Source organism: Brienomyrus brachyistius, chromosome 8, assembly GCF_023856365.1.
Source record: "Brienomyrus brachyistius isolate T26 chromosome 8, BBRACH_0.4, whole genome shotgun sequence".
NCBI classification, from domain to species: domain Eukaryota; kingdom Metazoa; phylum Chordata; class Actinopteri; order Osteoglossiformes; family Mormyridae; genus Brienomyrus; species Brienomyrus brachyistius.
Genome location: NC_064540.1, coordinates 19,329,895 through 19,348,770, shown reverse-complemented (window position 1 = coordinate 19,348,770; position 18,876 = coordinate 19,329,895). Strand labels below are relative to the sequence as shown.

The window sequence follows — 18,876 nt, the reverse complement described above, 5'->3', positions numbered from 1 at the left end:
ACCCCACGATGACAGATGGAGGACATGCAAACTCCACACAAGGAACCATGGTGGAGACTCAAGCCCTGGCCTCAGAGGTATAAGGCAAAAGTGCTAACCACTGCACCACCGTGCCGCCCCCATAAAAGTCCCATGTAACAAGAAGTTAGTGTTTAAAGTTGTCTGCTTTTTCCCAGGTAGGAGGTCTGGAAAATTAATTACCAATGTGTAAATGAAGAGTTCAAGCGCAGAAGCCGACAAGCGCCATTCTGACGAAAATTGAACTATGCATACCAAGAGACAGATCGCAGTGCCATCTATCCACTCTGCGCATTTGTTTTTTTGCAAAAGCCGGCAACTCCCATGCATTTATAATCAGAAAGAATAGTTGTATTGCAAAAACCGACAACCACCGATACCATTTTAATGCAGACAGCGCAAACTCCATTTCAGCCAATCACACACCAGCTAGCGATGACGTCATCGCAACATGGCTGCGCCCATGGTTTCTCACTTCGAGTGAAAAATTCTGGCAAAACTGATCCCGTTTCGTATTAAACTGATGAAAAAGATGGAAACTTTTGATGAATCAGACGAACAGGTAGTTGTATCACCTAGAGATAGATAGAGCTAACACTGCACGGGAAAAGGCAAAGAAAGCCCGTCATGGCGGTTCCGAAAAAAGGCCTACTGTAGCTTGTACACACAACGCTCGTGACTAGTGCCTCACCGGATCTTTGACGGATGAAGACCTTAGATACGCTCACATGTTGTTATTTTGTGTTCATAATGCATAATACTTGACATTTCAGTGCAATATTTAAGTTATATAAAAAGTTTGGAGTTGTCTGCTTTTGTTAAAAAATCTTTTTCTGGACTTGTCTGGTTTTGCGGTAAAACACAATCAAAAACCTCATAATATTTTACTTCATTAAAAGTATGATTTTATTCAAATTAACATGTCATTTATTATTAATACATTAATTCAGAATACCTTAGTTAACAAAACGTTGGTTTGACCAGGAATCCACCACACAAAAAGTTATTTTTCTCAATTCCACAACAATGGACTTGTCTGCTTTTGCGATTGAACTCTTCAAATGGTTGCACTTGGAAATGTCATTTTGGCTGCCTTCTGTCATCCCTATAAGTGTTGCGTTACTCTTTTGTATGACTGTTGCTTTCTATTGGTGATTCCTAACAATAGTATGATGTTGGGTGTGGGGATCAGGTTTCCGTGGCACTTTGATTATGCGTAGAAAGTTAGTTCCTCGAAAGCTGCCAATTTGCATTTGTAGCTCAGCCAAATATGGGATTCTGCTTAGGTTGAAGTCCCCAGTGATTACTAGTGGCTCTGGTATTTTTATACACCATGTTTTTGTGTCAGGTGGGTAGTAACGGTACTATTGGTGAAATCAACCCACTAAAAAGCTATATAGGATACGTTGTGTTTATTGACTATTTTAGGAAGTGCTGCATTTGGTAATGCTTCTGGCTTTACAAGATGGGAACTCAGATGGGTTTAATTTACAGAGATTTGATTCTTCCAAGTCTCCACATCACTGCTAATTCACCCCCCTTGCAGAACCTCCTGTGGTTGTGTCTACTGTTTGGCCAGACACACTGGTGAGGAAAATGGATAAGTTCCCTGACATTTGTTTGTATACATGTCCGATGTGGGGGGGTCTGACTCGATGCGCTACGGTACAGTTGTGCTTCCATGACGGTTTTATCGCAGTCTTCCCCAGTACCACAGGTGCTGTGGTGCAAAGGCTTGGCTATAAAGGAGTTTTGTGTGCTATAGGTTTTACAGATAGTGCAGTATGTTTCCCAAACTCCCCCTCAAAGAACAAACACACTTTTTCCTTTTGGCTTCCTGACGCTACTCTTATCTGTTACATGCCCTCTAGTGTTTTCTGTTTTGTTGTTTGCATTAATTAGTGTGTTTCATCATTTAATTTCTGCTTGAATCTATTTTTGACACCAATTTTACAACCTCCACTTCATTTTCTTGTTTTCTATCCATTGGTTGCAATAATAGTACTCCCTATTATCCCTATTAGGGTTAGGCTTAGGGATACAGTTAGGGTTAGGCTTAGGGGTGCAGTTATGGTTAGGCTTAGGGGTGCAGTTAGGGTTAGGCTTAGGGGTGCAGTTAGGGTTATGGTTACAGTTATGGTTAGGCTTAGGAGTGCAGTTAGGGTTAGGCGTGCAGTTAAGGTTAGGCTTAGGGGTGCAGTTAGGGTTAGGCTTAGGGTTACAGTTATGGTTAGGCTTAGGGGTGCAGTTAGGGTTAGGCTTAGGGGTGCAGTTAGGGTTAGGCTTGGGGGTACAATTAGGGTTAGGCTTAGGGGTGTAGTTAGGGTTAGGCTTAGACTTACAGTTATGGGTAGGCTTAGGGGTGCAGTTAGGGTTAGGCTTAGGGGTGCAGTTAGGGTTAGACTTAGAGCGAGTCTCTTGTCTGGCCTCCTATCCTCTGGGTATTTTTCCACCCATTTTCTGATTATCTTTAATCCTGTTGGGATATTTGTGTTTATGTCAAGGCTATTGATGTCTCTTGTGAAGAGGAATGCTAATTTTATAACCCTTGTGTGCCGAATTCTGTCCAGAATGTTAAATGTGTCTTTAATGTAGCTATTGTGTTTTATGGAGAGGGGATTTAGAAAAAAATGCATTCTGCTATTTTGTAGGACTTACTGTTGCAGTTCGATTCTGTGGGTCTCCCCAGTGGAACTTCATATGAATTGGTCCAGGTGTGGGGGTTTTTGTGTGTTTTTGGTTATAAATAAAAGATTCCTCTCTGTCTGCACATTTTTTGAGACTACATTTGTTCCAGTAGAGATGGTATGATTATTTCTTTTGCTGAGCTTAAATAAATTTGATTTGTTAATTATTTGTAGTGTTCTGGGGTATTTCATTGTCTTTCCGCTTCCAGAATGTACCCGTCATGGTCAATTATAATTATGGCACTGCCCTTACCTGATGGTTTGATGAGTGTTTGATATGTGCCTGTTCTCGTACAGTGGATATTTCCCCCTTTGTGATGTTATTTTTGTCTCTATGTGTGTACTCAGCTCCAATCCAGCTTTACCGATCTCACTCCTGGCAATATAAACAGCCGCAACTCATTTCTGTGCCAATTCCCATGATTCAGCTAGTCCATATAAACTGGTCAAATCAACAACTAATTACAAGGAAACATTTTAATTACAGAGCATGCTGCTATCTTCATGTTTTATCCAGAGTGATTCTGTGTAGGTACGATCCCCGTTCCTCTGCCCAGTGGGTATGATTCCCGATACTTCCCCCAGTGCCAGTGTGTGTGTCTTCATTTTCCTGTGTCTGCACTCGTACTTCTGATTCTGTCTCCTGTCTCTTGATTCTAATCTTCAGTTGCTCTGCACTTGGATCCTTGAGGTTTATGCATTACAGCGTGTTTGTTGGTTTCAGGTTCGGATGAATCTCCTGTCCTCTTTGATCTGGTCCCTCACCTCCCCGGGGATCTGGTTGTCTTGCAGTTCACAGGTTGATTTCAGCACAAACGGAGTATGTGATTATTATTATTTTTCTTCAGAAGAAGGCTTCTAGTTTTAGCCTTCGGTGGTAGATTTGTAATTCCTCTCTCATCTGTTCCTTTTGCTTTTTTGAAATTCCTATTGTGGGTATGAATGTTACCTCTTTGTTTAATAATTTGATTTGGTCCTCCAAGGGGTTGAATTGTTTGGCACAGATGACAATATTCTTGTTCCCCTCCCCGGTGGAGTAACTTGGGCACGTAGGGGCTTTTAGTTTAACAACTGTATCCAGTGGTCGAACATTCTTCTGGCTGCATCTGGTGTCCAATGTATCTAGTCCACTGTTGCTGAAATTCTGTTGGTCCAGTTACTGGACATAAGGCATGTTCTTCGTGACATGGCTGTTGATTTCTTCTAAGCTTCTTTGGAGTCCTTTGCCCAGTTTTGGTGAGTACTAAATGAGTGGGATCCAGATCTCTGCTCTTTTGCTTATTGGTACGTCCTTTGTAGTTGCATGATTGCAGTCTTCCATGGGTAATGACCCCAAATGACAGAATCACTCTCTGAATCCTAGTTCTGTCTTTTACAGAACTGCTGTTGCATGACTGAAGGTCCCTCCAGGATCACTGTACATCTGGAAGTTCCGGTAGGAGAAGGGATGATGAACGTATTTGAATCTCCTATGATGATGGTTGACTCCGCAGGTTATAGCTCCAAGTCAATGTTCTCCTTCAACCTCTATATGTGTCTTCGTGGTTCTGAGTTTGTCATCAGTCCCTCCTGGGGACTACGATGGGGGACGGGCTTTTACCAGTGACTTACATCATGTTTCTCATTTGTGAGATTTCTAAATGTGCCTGTCGCAGTGGAGTGATGTCCTAAGGCAGCAAGTCCCTCCATCCTCTGCTCCAGTAGGGTCTGCCTTGCAATCAGCAGCCACTCTCTGTACTGGTCTTCTTCCTCCTCTGATCTTTTTGGGAGATCTGATGTCATATATCCCCGAGGATGGCAGGGATTCGATGAAGTCTTGTGGACCTGTATCTGGTTTGTTGTGGTTGCCATATTTGGTGCTGGGCTCATTTCATAAATCTTCTTGAAGTATTTCTCTATCCATGTCACCCTGTCCGACAGGAAACTGGTCCTCAGCTTCTTCCTAGCCCACTTTTCTGCGATTCTGAAGGTTTCCTGCCATTCCGGGTTGTCCAGCTTGAAAGCTTTCCAGTCTTCACTCAGGACCGGGAGCCTGTTCATGTTGTGATCTTCTGGGACCTTCATGCAGGCCTGGAACCAGTATGCATATAATATAATGGACTGTTATAAAGAAGAATAGTTTATCTATGACATTTAAATCCACCATATAACAATTCTTTTACCATATTTTATATATGGTTTGGACAAAAAGGCCGTAGCTTCAGAAACTCAATCACAGTCCCTTCCGTCTTGTATTTTTCAAGTGGTGGATCATCTGGATGATGTGGTACATAATCCCAATGGCTCTTGGGGGGACCATGGTGCATTTACAGTGCTTGGATGAGGTGCAGTGAAGTATGTCTCTAGAGTAAAAGCGGTTGCAGGGTTCAGCTGTTGGTAATTTTAACCCTAACCTTAGCTCTATCCCTAATTGCAACCCTAACCCTAGCTATAACCCTAATATTGACAGATATATAACAGATTGGTTAATTTGTGATTTTTCCTGTGGGTGGGGGGGGGTGAAAAAATATCCCAAGGAAAATTCTTAGTCATACTTAGTGAGACTTAAAGTGTTTGACAGTGTCAGTATTAAAATAACACTGCCACTTGCTTTTTTTGCGCGTGGCTACCTGGGTGTGGGTCACACTCACAGAGTCACAAATTTGCTGCACACTGAGGAAACTAAACTAGCTTTTGGGGTGAGAATTGCTATTTGAAGTAGGAGACATGCAGACGTGCAGAGATCAAAGATAGCATCAAGTCTGGCTTTTACGGATTGAGCAGACAAAAGGCTTAGGTGCAGCAAAACATAAATCCCTAAAAAATATTATCTAACTCTTCCTCAAATGTTTTTAATTTATAAGTATTTTATCTCAAGATTATGTCCAGCATAAGTGTTTTAAAGACACTTTTAGCCTGCAATAAAAGTTCAGTCTGTATTGAAATCATTGCCATAAGACCTACTTATATTCTAGGCAAATTCTAACACTTTGTAGTCAGTCAAGGTCACAGGTGGGCTGGGAGGGTTACGGAAGGCCAACCTCAGTCCTCCATGATCTTCAGAAGACCTTCAGCCCCTACCCTCTGTAAGACCTCCTGTTTGGGGAGTGCTGGAATAAAAATGGCAGGATGTTTCACAGTGCAGTATTTTGAATGTTCAGTGTTGTATGTTTAAACAGATCATCCTTCTTGTTTCAATAAATAATTTTCCAGCTTTGACATATATAATTGACACATTAACTGACACATTAAGGCATTTAAGCTATTCTTCTGCCATCATGAAGTTAAACTACTTCATTCCTGTCACTCTGACAGGAATATTTTAATGAGACAATGTGCTGAAGTCTAAGTCCTCAGATATGTCTGCAGTATTAATCCCACTGTTCTGTTTATCTTAATTTTTTTTTTGAAGTGTTTGGGTTGGTGGGTTTGGTTTGTGTTCTTGAGCCATGGCACCAGGCATCCAGTGAGTGCCCCCCAGTCAGGGATGAGTCGAGGAAACTCAGAGGGTGACACGGCGAGGCTGCAGGCTTCCCGTGTTGCGATTGGTCAGTTGCCTGCCCCCCTCTCCATCTTCACTGCCTTGGTATTTCACAAACAGATCCTCAAACAAGAGCCAGCAGGGAATAATAATATATTTATTCTGCAGGAAAGCCCTGACTGGCGATAACAGATAAATGGATGAAGCAGGGGGCTGCATTTTTTGCAGTTTAATGTGGAGGCAGAGGGACAGGAGCCACAGATTGGCCGGTTCATGGCATCACCATGCAGCTCACGGCACGCTGATGTCCAGCGCCGATCACCGCCCACCATACAGCATGAATCGTCTGGACTGGGGATCGATAAAAAAATGCGTCCTGCCCTCTAAGATGATTAGCAACATAACTCTCCCAGTGCTCCGCATAAGTGTATGATATGTTTTTGCTCAATTCCAAAATGTTTTTTTTTTTCCTACTTAAATCAGTGAGGCTCCAGTACTGTAGCTCCTGGTTGAAAATTGTAGAACTAGATGTTTTACCTCTGCTGATGCAAGGGGGCCAATGTAGTACACCTGCATTTAATAAATCGTTGGATATTTGCAAAAGCAAACAAAAAAAAAAAACATTATATATATATATATATATATATATATATATATATATATATATATATATATATATGTAAAGAGCGTCTGCTTTTGCATTTCTAAATTTGGGGGTGTTGTGCTGGGGTTCATTTACATTTTGAGGAAATTTCTCATATACAGGCTTTGACAAAAAAATACTACATACAATGGAATCAACCTTAAGGTGCAAACGATGAGTCCTAAGGGATTTTAGCTACAAAGTATTTTCTGTTTGAATAGTTTGTTCAGTAACAGATAGTCACATGCATATTAATAAAAAATACATGCATTGATAAGTGTATTTTTATATACTTTTTGTAAAAAAAAAACAGTACAGCATTTGGTTCTCTAGGCTCTAACACCTCTGAATTTGCTCATCAAGTAAGGGAAATTCAAAGTAAGGGAAATTCAAAGTAATGGAAATTCAAAGTAAGGGAAATTCAAATTTCTTTTTCCTCACCTGCTAACTCGAACAATACATCTCCTGGCTTTTTGTGTGTGTGTGTGTGTGTGTGTTTGTGTGTGTGTGTGTTGAAAAACTCACAGGCAAAGACAGAACAAGCAAAGCAAAGAGGACGAATCAACACGAGGACCGGCGAGGCCTCTCACACTGGGTGATGACGACGCCAAGCTTGTCTGACGTACAGAAGAAAAACAAACTCCTTCAAATACGCTAGAATTAATATTAAGGGACTTTCGGCGGCACCAAAATAGCTTGAAGATGCGATAACAGAGGGATAATGAAAACTCAGTGAGAAATGTGGCTTCGGATGTAAGACAGAAATAACTCAGATCCCCTTTTCTTTCCTCCTGGCATGTTTCTGGAATTAAATGGAACAGAAACAGAAGAAGGAACCTGGAAAACGTGACACAATGGATTATCAGGGTAAGCATGCGTCTGGGAGTGAGGAGAGGGGCAAAGGGGCTCCTCCGCCAGACAAAGAAGGATCTGCAGGTTGACGTCAGAGATACTCAGAGCCATTACCCTCCACTACTAACACAAGGAGTTTCTTTGGCGAAGGATGTTAAAATGACAGCAGAAAAAGCCAGCGGAGAAAATGGTGCCTTTGCACTTATCAGCGCTGACGTACCTGCAGTAATAGCAGTAAATGTTTCTATAAGGTTCCACTCTGTTTTATAGTTTATCTTTATCTTTAATCTTAAAACCTAACTCTCCAACCATCCATTTTCACTACATCTTTACAGAGAGCCCCCCTCGCAAGGGAAAACCAGTCCATCACAGAGCTTGCACACACACACACTCATACAATATACACATTATTGGCATTATAGAATCATTGGCTCACAGTATTCGATACTGAAATACATTAATGTATAAATGATTCTCAGGCCTTCACTGAATAGTTGTAGAGGATGTTTTATTCCTGTTCGTAACAGCATGTGTATCTGAGTAGCTTATTAAGCTGGTTGGTCCAGTGCTGAAACCATTTACAGTTATGCAACAGCAGCAAGAAGGTGACAGGCTACTGGTTTTTGCCATAACCATCCTGTACTGACCCAGATATCTCATTAGTTGTGCCCATCAATCAGTATAATCTTTCATTTTCCTATTTCAACAGTGACGACAGGAGTCATTTCTAATTTAATAAAGAGAAAAGGCACACTAATGCTCCAGCACCATTCCTCTGTATGCATCTGTATACATTCATTTTTACTTTCATACTTATTATTGGCAGTGAATGTGATGCTGGTTATTCCATGTGGGAAATCAGGCTTTGGAAACTGTAGTGGGTGGGACTATTGTCTGCTGTCATTGGCTAGTTTTAGCCAATGGGATGCCGAGTAAACCAGTAATTGACAGCTCACAATAATTCTACTTATTATAGTTATTAAAGCCTCATGTTACCGACTACAACACAGCGTAGTCTAACCCAGGGCTGCCCAGCCCTGCTCCTGGAGACCTACCCCTCTGCAGAGCTTAGCTGCAGCCATAATTTAACACACCTGAAGGATTAACACACATCAGGACCTTCAGTAGAATCTCAATATTAGAAGCAGCTATGTTTAAGCCAAGCTGACTCTAATATTGAGATGCTATTGAAGGGCCTGACTCTCTGTATCAGGTGTGTTAAATTAGGGCTGGAGCTAAGCTCTGCGGGGCGGGATGGATCTCTAGAAGAAGGGCTGGGCCACCCCGGTTTAACCAATTTGCTAATTCTTAAATACACTGATGATCCCATTGAATGCTTTCTTAGTGCTTTATTTCTTAGCTGACTATTATTTCGACTTTGCTGATGTCAGCAGGATGGGATCCCCTCACTGCTCCAGTGTTGCAGGCGTGAATCTAGCCTCAGCATCTTCTGGGTGATTTTTCGTATTCTGCCCATATTCTTGTGCTTCCCAATGTGCTTTGGGTCATTACCCTCACACAAGTCAAACTGCATTACATATCTATACCCTTACCCATGAAGACATCTGCTGCACCATAAAGATATGCCTGTGCACAGTCCTTCATTTGCCAGTGGGTCTGGCGCCAGCTGGAAGATGTAGGGTGGGGTTTTGGGTGCTGGGGTGCTGGGGGGGTGTTTGAATGAAAGGCTGAACTCCATCAGAAAAACAATAATAGCTTCCTACTTTCCTATTTACAAGTATAAAAAAACAACAAAATTTGTGATTGGTGCACATTTGCCCAGCCCTAGGGTGGGCCAAGCTGCTGATTGGGTAGGACAGGTCCACCCTAGTACCCCTGTGGACCTGGGCTTACTACCCTACCCTGGACAAATACAAGGTTGCTGTCTTTGGGCAGCAGGCTGGAGTGAAATGATCAATATGAGATAAGTCTGTACAGACATGCACACCCATTAACATGTATGTAGGAGTTGTATTACCTTGTAAACAGGCTGTAGGGCTTGCAAACTGCCCAATGCTTTTGATGTAGCTAATTTTAGGTTTATAGTTAAATAATATATATTTGCTGTAAGATTTCATACATGAGTGTGAGAGTCTGAACGCACGAACCCTGCAAACAGCACCTCAGACCTGATGAAGTCCTAGCAGTCTAAAGTGCTAGCATGAGAAGATACAGAAGAATAGATTTCGGAATGATATTTCTCATTAATATCTCATTAATTTGGTTTACAACCACAATTAAAATGCACACTCTGGGTAGGAGATTCATATTCATATTGTTAAGTTGCAAAAAGAGCACAAAAAAGATGTTAAAAAGAGTCCTGTGGACTGAAATTTTAATAAACCCTTAACCTGCTCCTGAAAAAATAGCCTGATAAACTCGAAAAGGGCGATAAAAATCTATAAACTCAATCAAGGAGGCAATGGCCAACATAAGCAGTTTTATCTTAATGAGCGAAAGCCGTTGGGTCTGAATGGCCTGCGTTGGAGGCCTCACATCAGATTAGCACGGTCGCCACGCTCATGTACATTTTGCATTTAGTCTCTGCAAGGGGTAGAAAGTGCAAGAAAACTGCTGCTGTTTCTGAGACTAGGAACCATCTAGCTAAATCAGAGTTACGCCATGTGGACATACCATTAAGAACTCTGCAGTCTCTGCTCAGCACGGTCCCCAGGAAGTAAGCTATACCCTGTGCACATCATGTAAATGTCCCTGTGGTGCACACATACAAGCAGAGGTAAGTGGTGCATGACTGGGTTCAGGGGTGATTCTAAGACTTTTTAAGGTGGGAGTGAGGAGCATAATATTGGCCATGATACATAAAGAGGGGCCAACCAATGATATGTTTTGAAGTGATGATTGACAGGGCACTTTAGAAGCCAATCAGCTTTGCGCTTGGGCCAGCAACCCTGTGCACACCCCTGACGGTGGGTGTTTCAGTTTAGCATACAGATATCTCGGTCAGGATGCCTGATCTAAGATCTTATCAGGAGTGTCCCCCAAACAGCTAATGCTAAAGATTTGGAGACAGATTTCCCATTGGCACTCATGCAAATCTCTAAGCTCCTGCATCCAAAGCCTGTTGACAGTGACCCTAATTCAGCTGCAACTAATTCTGACTTTAATTCTGAGCGTTGTGTTTGCTTGGTCTGTTTTTGATGTGTGAGAGTACACTGCAAAGGGTCACACAGATTCTGCTGTTGTTACGTGTAATTCAGATATGAGAAAACTGGAATGTCACTCTGAGAAAGCAGGTTAAAGCAGTTTCCCAATCCGGTCCTCAGGGTCCCCAGACAGTCCACGTTTTTGCTCCCTCCAAGGGAGCAAAAATATGGATTGTGTAGCAGGGAGCTGGGAGGGAGCAAAAACGTGGACTGTCTGGGGCCCCTGAGGACCAGATTGGGAAATACTAGCTTAGCTGTGAGTCCTGTGCCTGTAGGTCATTTATAACTGCACCGAATTTAAATTCAATTAAATTTGATTAAGGCCTCGATGTTTAATCTGGTTCCGTAAATGGACGAAGCTTTCAGCCGAAGTTCACATTCCGCGTTTCTGGTCTCTTTATTCATTTTAGCCTGGTGACCATGTGTCAGGGCCCAGAAAATGGCTTTTTGGCAGCTTTGGTAATGCAAGCGGATTAGCAGCAAGATTAGAAAACAAATCAGAAGGGCCTCTTAACTGTTCACTTAAATAAGGTGTGATAAAACTTGATCCCACGGTAAATGATCACAAGCTGAAAGGGAACGGAACTTAACTTGATTTGTGCTACTGGAAAATGGCTGTTTCATTATATCCACGGGCTATGGTTATTACCCTATCAGCAATCTATTCACTTGGATTAAATACGAATAATCGTGCACAGCACATGAGGTCGGTCCAGCATATTCCCTCATACCTTTTGGGATCCTGTCAAAGACAGATATTTTGACTTGTATTTTTTATGTATCCATTGCATAAAACAGAAATTTCTCTTTCCTGTTTGGCAGTGAAATGAAATGCTTTAAATAGCCAAGTAAATCAATTGACAGTTGCCTACAAATGAGTTATTTACATGCAGTAGGCATGCCCATGCTATACAAATTATTGAGAAATAGTCTGGAGGTTGATTGAAAATTATGTAAATATATATCTAGAATTTCCTGCAGTTTGTGCCTAGACATATTCGAGGGAGATGCACGTCACACACCTTGACCCATTTAGGTACTGCCAAAATGTAAGTGCGATAAATTCAGATCACAATAGATTCGCTGATTTGCCTTTGATCCCTAATGGTACATGCACTCAATAATGATAACGATGGTAATAGGAGGATGTAGGATTATTATCATTATTTGACCGCTATGAGGAGTTACCGATAGCACAGTACAACTAAGGAAGATGGATTAAACAGAAGGGAACTACCTGAAAACTCCGTTTTGCAGGTTGTATTGTTTAAGTAATTATGCGGCTTGCTCAGCCAGTGCGTAAGGAATGGCAGTACTAGATCATGGTGTGTCCTCTAGTTAAACAGTGGCACAGCCGTAGAGTATGATCGATGGGCGGAATGGTGGCGCAGTGGGAAGAAATACTGCCTTCAAGCTGCTTCAAACTGAGCCCCCGCTCTGTGTGTGGAGCTGCTCCGATTCCCCTCTGCAGTCCAGTGATGAAGCAGGTGAATCGGTGTCTCCATCCTGTGATGGACTGGTGTCCCGTCTAGGGTGTTCCACTGCCCTGCGCTCCCTGGGACGGACTAAGCATAGCCATGTACTGGAAAAGTGGTTGAAAGATAGGTGCAGTGTCAGGTACAACTCTTGATACGCTGCGAAAGGTCACAGCACAGAGGGAGACACTAGCGTCTCTGTTGCAGCAGGAAGAAAGTTGATTTATTACCTTTGCAATGGTACCTATGTAAGCAGAACCATAGCAGCTGCTGGTGTAAAATCTGAAGAAATAAATAAAAACTTAAAGAAGCTAGATGACTGTAGTAGAAAGTTGGCAGCTTGTTTATGGCAGAGAAAAAAAATATTAGGAGATTCCACTCCTTAAGTGGATAGCTTTTAGATAAATAGCTCAAACTGTCTTCTAAAAGGGACTTTTTTTTGCAGTCAGCAAGATGCTCCTTTTAGAAGAGCTCAGTGCTTTAGTGAGGCTTCTCAGAAATGACCTGCTGATTACTCTCCAGTTTAGAAGTGCACCTGAGAAGCTGGGTTTGTCAAGGAGAAATCTCTGCGTTTAAAGCAGGCCCGCAATTTCCTGTACTGCGCCTAGGAAGGGGACTGCTGTAACCTTATTTGTTGGATCAGGGTTTTTTTGGTTACTGCAAAAGGAGGTTGTAACACAGGCAGGGTGAAGGGAATGGGAGGTGGGGGGTGGGGTGAAGTCAAGTGACAAGATGATTGTCACCCTGAAAAGCTTTCCAGACCTCCCTGCCCAATCTTTTTAGTGTTGCAGTCCTTCTGTGTATTTCTTGCATGGTTTTTAACAAGCAGTATATGTACATGCATGTAAATTACAGTGAATATCGACACGTCTGGCACTGTGAACTGCAACAGCATTAGCTTCTGACTTGAAATGATAAAGACCAGTCACACCAGCAATCAGTAACCAGTAACTGACGTTCCAGTAACAGATCAGCATTTGATAGTCAAATTTCATCTTCAGACAAAACGATTATGGCATATTAAAAAAAGACTGAAAATCTAATTATTATTTGGAGGCTGGTCAACATGGCATGGCTGCAGTGATAATCAGCATGCAGCAGGGAATGGATCACATCCACTTAATGTGAATCTTAATATCCCAGAATATCTCCTGTTGCTGCCATTAGCTTCTGGCAGATGGAAAAGCAAAATTATTGTGTGCTTATAACTGATGACGTTGTGGTGCAGGGCTGTCAAACTTCAGTCTTGGGGGGCCGGAGTCCCGTGTAACTTAGTTCTTTACCTTTTCCACCACAAATGATTCAGCTCAAGAGCTGTGTGGTAATTGGCACAAGGAGTTGAATCAGGTGTGTTAAATGAGGGGAAACCCAAAAATGTGCAGAAGTCTGGGCCCTCAGGGCTGCAGTTTGTCACCGCAGTTGTAGTGAGATCCCAGCACACTCACTGCAAAGGGGGTTTCTCCACAGATGTATTTCCAACACACATAAAACATGATGAATGATTTCTGCAGTCTACCTGGATCCTGAAATAAGATTACAGCATAGGCCAACTAAAACTGCAGATTTCCAGTTAACTGTAGACAATCTGCAGATGTATTTCCCCAGTACATCTACAAAAAAAAATCTTCTTGGAATTTCACACATGCATATTTACTTTGTTAAGTATATATATATATATATATATATATATATATATATATATATATATATATATAAATAAATATAACTTTTTACTGTATATACCAGTCTCATCTGATATTATGCAGGCCCTCATGGTGAGCTGCCCTGTCGCACTAATCCTGTTTGTCTCCAATTCATACCCAAGTTGGACCTGATCCATTTGCAAATGGATTTCACATTTACCGGAAGCAGCGCTGTAAAAAAAAAAAGAAAGGGAAACCTATCCATCAGCAGCTTTTTGTTCCTCAAAGCGTCGATCGGGCAGCGGGGCAACCTTTAATCGCCCCTTAACAAGCTAGTCCGGATTTACAGTGCTGGAGAAAATAAGACAATAAGTAAACAATAAGTGGGTCGGGAGTCTTCAGCTTTAAATGATCGACCCGGCATGGAATATTTCATGAATTGCATAGCTGGGATTTTCTCCAACTCCCACTTTGAAGCTATACTCCTGTATTGATGTTGGAAATAGAGCAGCTGTGCTGTTGTCTTCATGCGTCAGGCGATATCCAGGGAGGACTTATCAATTATTCATCACAGACTTGTTTCAGCTTTGCAGTTCAGTTAAGGGTGCTGTGAACACGTAATTATTTTAGGTCGCAGTTTCTTCATTTACACAATAGCCAACACTAACCGTTTATGACGGCTGGAATAGAACGACATCAATGAACAGTTCGTTAGATCAACAAATTAAGATCATTCTGTCATAGCTGAACACACGAGCAGAGTGACACCACTTTTTACGAAAACTTTAGAGGGACTTTATTTCATGCACTACACCAAAAACTAAAGAACCACGAGGGATTAAAACAAGAGAAAAATGAGAAAGCAAAGACTAGACTAAATGCAGGGCAATACTAAGGGAAATGGTAACAAAGACCACTAACTGAGATCTGGAAATACAGGTAATACTAAGAAACTACAAGCAGGAGAAAATGCACTGCACTAAAATTCACATTGACCAACAAAGAAATAGGGCAATGGCAGGAACACATTTATGCACTAATAACAAGGGCTGCATGAGGGACAGGTGCAGGCCATAGCAACTAAACACAGTAGGAGTCACATGTAATGAGCCACAAATGGGAAACAGTTGTGAGTAATTGACATACTAGGTTGGGAAACAGTAGGAACAGTTTACATGGCCAGTGACATCTGCTGGCCAAACAGGAACATGACGTGATTGGCAGACACAGATCCTGACACATTCAGTCAAAGCCCTCCTGGGCCCTAAAGAGTCTTTACCGCTTGGAAGTAATTTGGAAGCTTTATATAAGAAACAGTTGGTATGAGGTGACTTGAAGGACATTGTATGTTCTCTTTTAGAGCCAGGAATCAGCATGCTTATTTCATTAGGCCTGGTCAGCCAAAGGTGACTTAAAAGAATTAGAAAGTGATTCTAAAAGTAATTTTAATTTGTAAACCTTGTAAATCAATTACTTTTTTCATGGTGCAATATACACTACAAACTTTCCCAATCTGCATACTAAACCACAATGGATGTAACACTTTCTAAGAAGCCCCCTTTGGTGGTAAGTTAAGTGACATGGGTTTCACTGTTCCTGTTCAGAAATGACAATGGGTTGAGGTGTCACACCAGTAGCCAGTCAAGCCTCTGTCCCATCCCACCCAGTCTGTACCTCATCTGTGACTGACTAAGTATATCAAGATCTTCTTGTAGTTACATCTTTGTAAGGTATTGTGTGTTTTCCCGCCATACTGCACATTTAGGATAACATGTTCTTTACAACCTTGACTGGTTTTGGTGATTTTTCTTCTCTCAGAATCCACTGGTTTCAATCTTCTACCAAGGCTCCTGACTGCAGTCTTGGGTTTTTGATATGTGTTTGGTTTTCTCTGTGTTTACCCTACAAAATACTGATTCTGCTTGGACTACAAGTTATTGGATGTTCTGGAAATAAATCCTGTGCTTCTGCGACAGAATTTTCTCTCCAAGGTTAAATTTGTTGTGGAACAAAATGAAACAGGACACAGCAATTTATACCTATATAACGTAGGAGTGAATGGCAGGTGAAACTGATCTTTTCCTTTCCCTCCATTTTGAGATGGACTTTTAAAAAGATGTGCATCAACTTTAAACAAATAGTATTTTCTATTTGATTTTGACATTATTGGTTTTCCTATGCCTGCACACCTCCAGCATGATCAGCTTCCACCCAAGAGTACTGAAGGATCGTTCAGAGTTCACGCCACTCAAACGTTTCATTGACTGCCTTTAAGTCAACTCACTCAAATTTCCTGCCTTAATTACTATCATATACATCCAGCTGTATCTTTGATGTTGTTTTAAGGTTAATTACCTTGCATCGAGCTGCGTAGCTGCCTATTGCATGGCATTCAACCTATTTATTCAAGGAGACAAATGCAAATTTTAACCAACGAGCCAGCCAGGATACATGTACATTTATTTACTGAGCAAAGAATACAATTTTGCGGCGGACTACACACGTTCCCGCTTGGCCCCTAAGCCCCTGCACTAGAAACCACTGAATTTTCAAATTCATCACATTTTTAAAAATTCAAATCACAAAAAAAAAACGATTTATTTGAACAAAAAAATACTTTGTCCAGTTATACAATTTCCCTTGTACTTCGTTTTAAAGTATTGCCATAACTTTCCAAATGACCTCATACTGAAGAAAAAATTATACAACGATTACTTGCAGTTCCAGTGAACAATTCACGCTTAATAAATTTCGGGTATATCTATAGTGACAAATTAACACACCGTTCACAGGCTTTTCTGCGAATATAATAATGTATAGTATATTGAGGAAAAGGTGCTTTATTAGATAGCTATAGTGCGTCACCGCTGGCACAGGGATGAGAAATCACAGCACTAGTCGGCGCCTCAAACCATCTGAAAAGAAGAACTAGCCATCGAGTCACATTATGAAAAAATGCAACCAATTTCTTCACCTACAATAGCCCTCTCTGTTCAGTAAAAAGGCTGCTTCGCAACATAAACGGTTACTTTATGGTGCGTAGCCTAATATGGAAAATTGCTAATTATTTGACGTAATATCATCAGTGTAATAAATGAATGTTGACCGACAGAATATAAACACATACCCAGTAAATAGCCTATAATGGACGATCGCGTTATATAATGCTTATTCTATATGTCAGTGACGGATAACTTACTGTTCGGTCTTATGCAAATCGTGTAATGTGCAGAAAATCTCCATGTTCAGACTTTGAAGGTAAATAGGAATTGTAAAATGAAATAAACTGTTATGCGTTAAATAACAGTAACTAAGTAGATAATGCTGATTAATTATTAACTGAGGTCGAAATTTTGATTAGCTTTTTTAGTTCTTGATGCATACCTGTAGGTAATCGGATATTCGGTGCACGTGTATTTAATGATTTAAGTTTTGCACGTTGCAGTTAAGACGAAACGTTTGCATATTCCTTAAAAATTCAATGAATTGACCGCTTGGTGAAGCATTCTGCTCTGTAAATACTGTTACTGAAGAGAAACAACGGTTAAAAAAAAAGCACGTAAACATAACGAAATATAGATGTTTTGTATCCTTGCCCTCCTCAGAAGTTCAGCACCTTATCTGCTTTTCTCACGCTACGAGCCGTAACAGCGCCCCATTGATCGAACGCATTTATGCGGACGGTGAATATTGCATTGCCTGCAGTTTGCCCGCGATCGCCTGTATTTTAATTGAACTCATACCGCTCTTTTGCTCCCGCTTCGGTCCATAAACGGACCCTTCGCTCCCTAAGCGGCCTTTTCATGAACCCCACAGTTACCCCCACCAGCATCCATACTCGGGATTTGAAGAAAACCTGACAGAAGCACGCAAAACAGTTGAATCAAACTGTTACAGACAGCTACTTCAAAAGGCACTGGGTTTATTGTTCTGGTTAAACAGCAGATATCCGCGACAACAAAACAGACGTTCTGCCCTCATATTTTGTGTTTCACTATTATTTTTGTACAAAACTGTAATACCTGGTTTCTGCAGTAGGTGCACTGAACATATAATGATTTGTAGAGTCGCGCTTTTTAATTACCAAATGCATTAAGAACAATACACTAGGCTAATTATATGTTTTTGCTTTTTATTTCAGTGGAACTCACCGAAGTGAATAATGCTACATACATTCTTCTCGGTTAATTGATTCTTTTAAGTTCCTACGACTAACAGAATCGTTCATTTCTGATGGGTATGCCCATTAAGAATACCATTTTATCGTTCCCGGGGTCCCTAAGATAGGCATACTTCTCCATCAAGTGGGCAGGTCACTGTCCGTCCATCCATCCATCCATCCATCCATCCATCCATCCATCCATCCATCCATCCAAATCAGGATCACAGCGCTTCTGGACAGTTACAGCACCCATCCAGAGGATTAACACCTTTATAAAAAAAATGAAACACTATCTTTTGTGGGTGGTGTCTGGGGGTTGTTCATGCACACAATCATACATTAAGCCTAATTACAAGTCTATGGACTGAGGGCAGAGTACTTAGAGAACACCAGCAGAAAACAGGGAGAACCTGAGAACCTTGAGGGAGAATCATCAGAGAGATCCTTCAAGGTGAACCACTAATCGCTGCACACGCAGAGGTACCGTGACACCAAGGGTCCCGCTTGTGTTTAATGAAATTGCATTGACGTTTATATATACATACATACATATACACACACTCAAATATATATATATATATATATATATATATATATATATATATATATATATATATATATATATATATATATATATATATATATTCCGCAACACTACATATTTCTTGTACATATTTAATACACCATTATTTATTTATTATATTCCATGTTATGTATAGATTAGGCCTATATTATCCATACAGACTCGTTCACATATCTGTACTTTATTACA

The 18,876-nt window shown here is 41.1% G+C and overlaps 1 protein-coding gene across 1 annotated transcript in view; it reads left to right on the top strand.

Moving 5' to 3' along the window:
* Positions 1-18,876, top strand: part of LOC125747266 (metabotropic glutamate receptor 4-like) — a 398,550-nt gene that overhangs the window by 130,907 nt on the left and 248,767 nt on the right. The window lies entirely within an intron of this gene.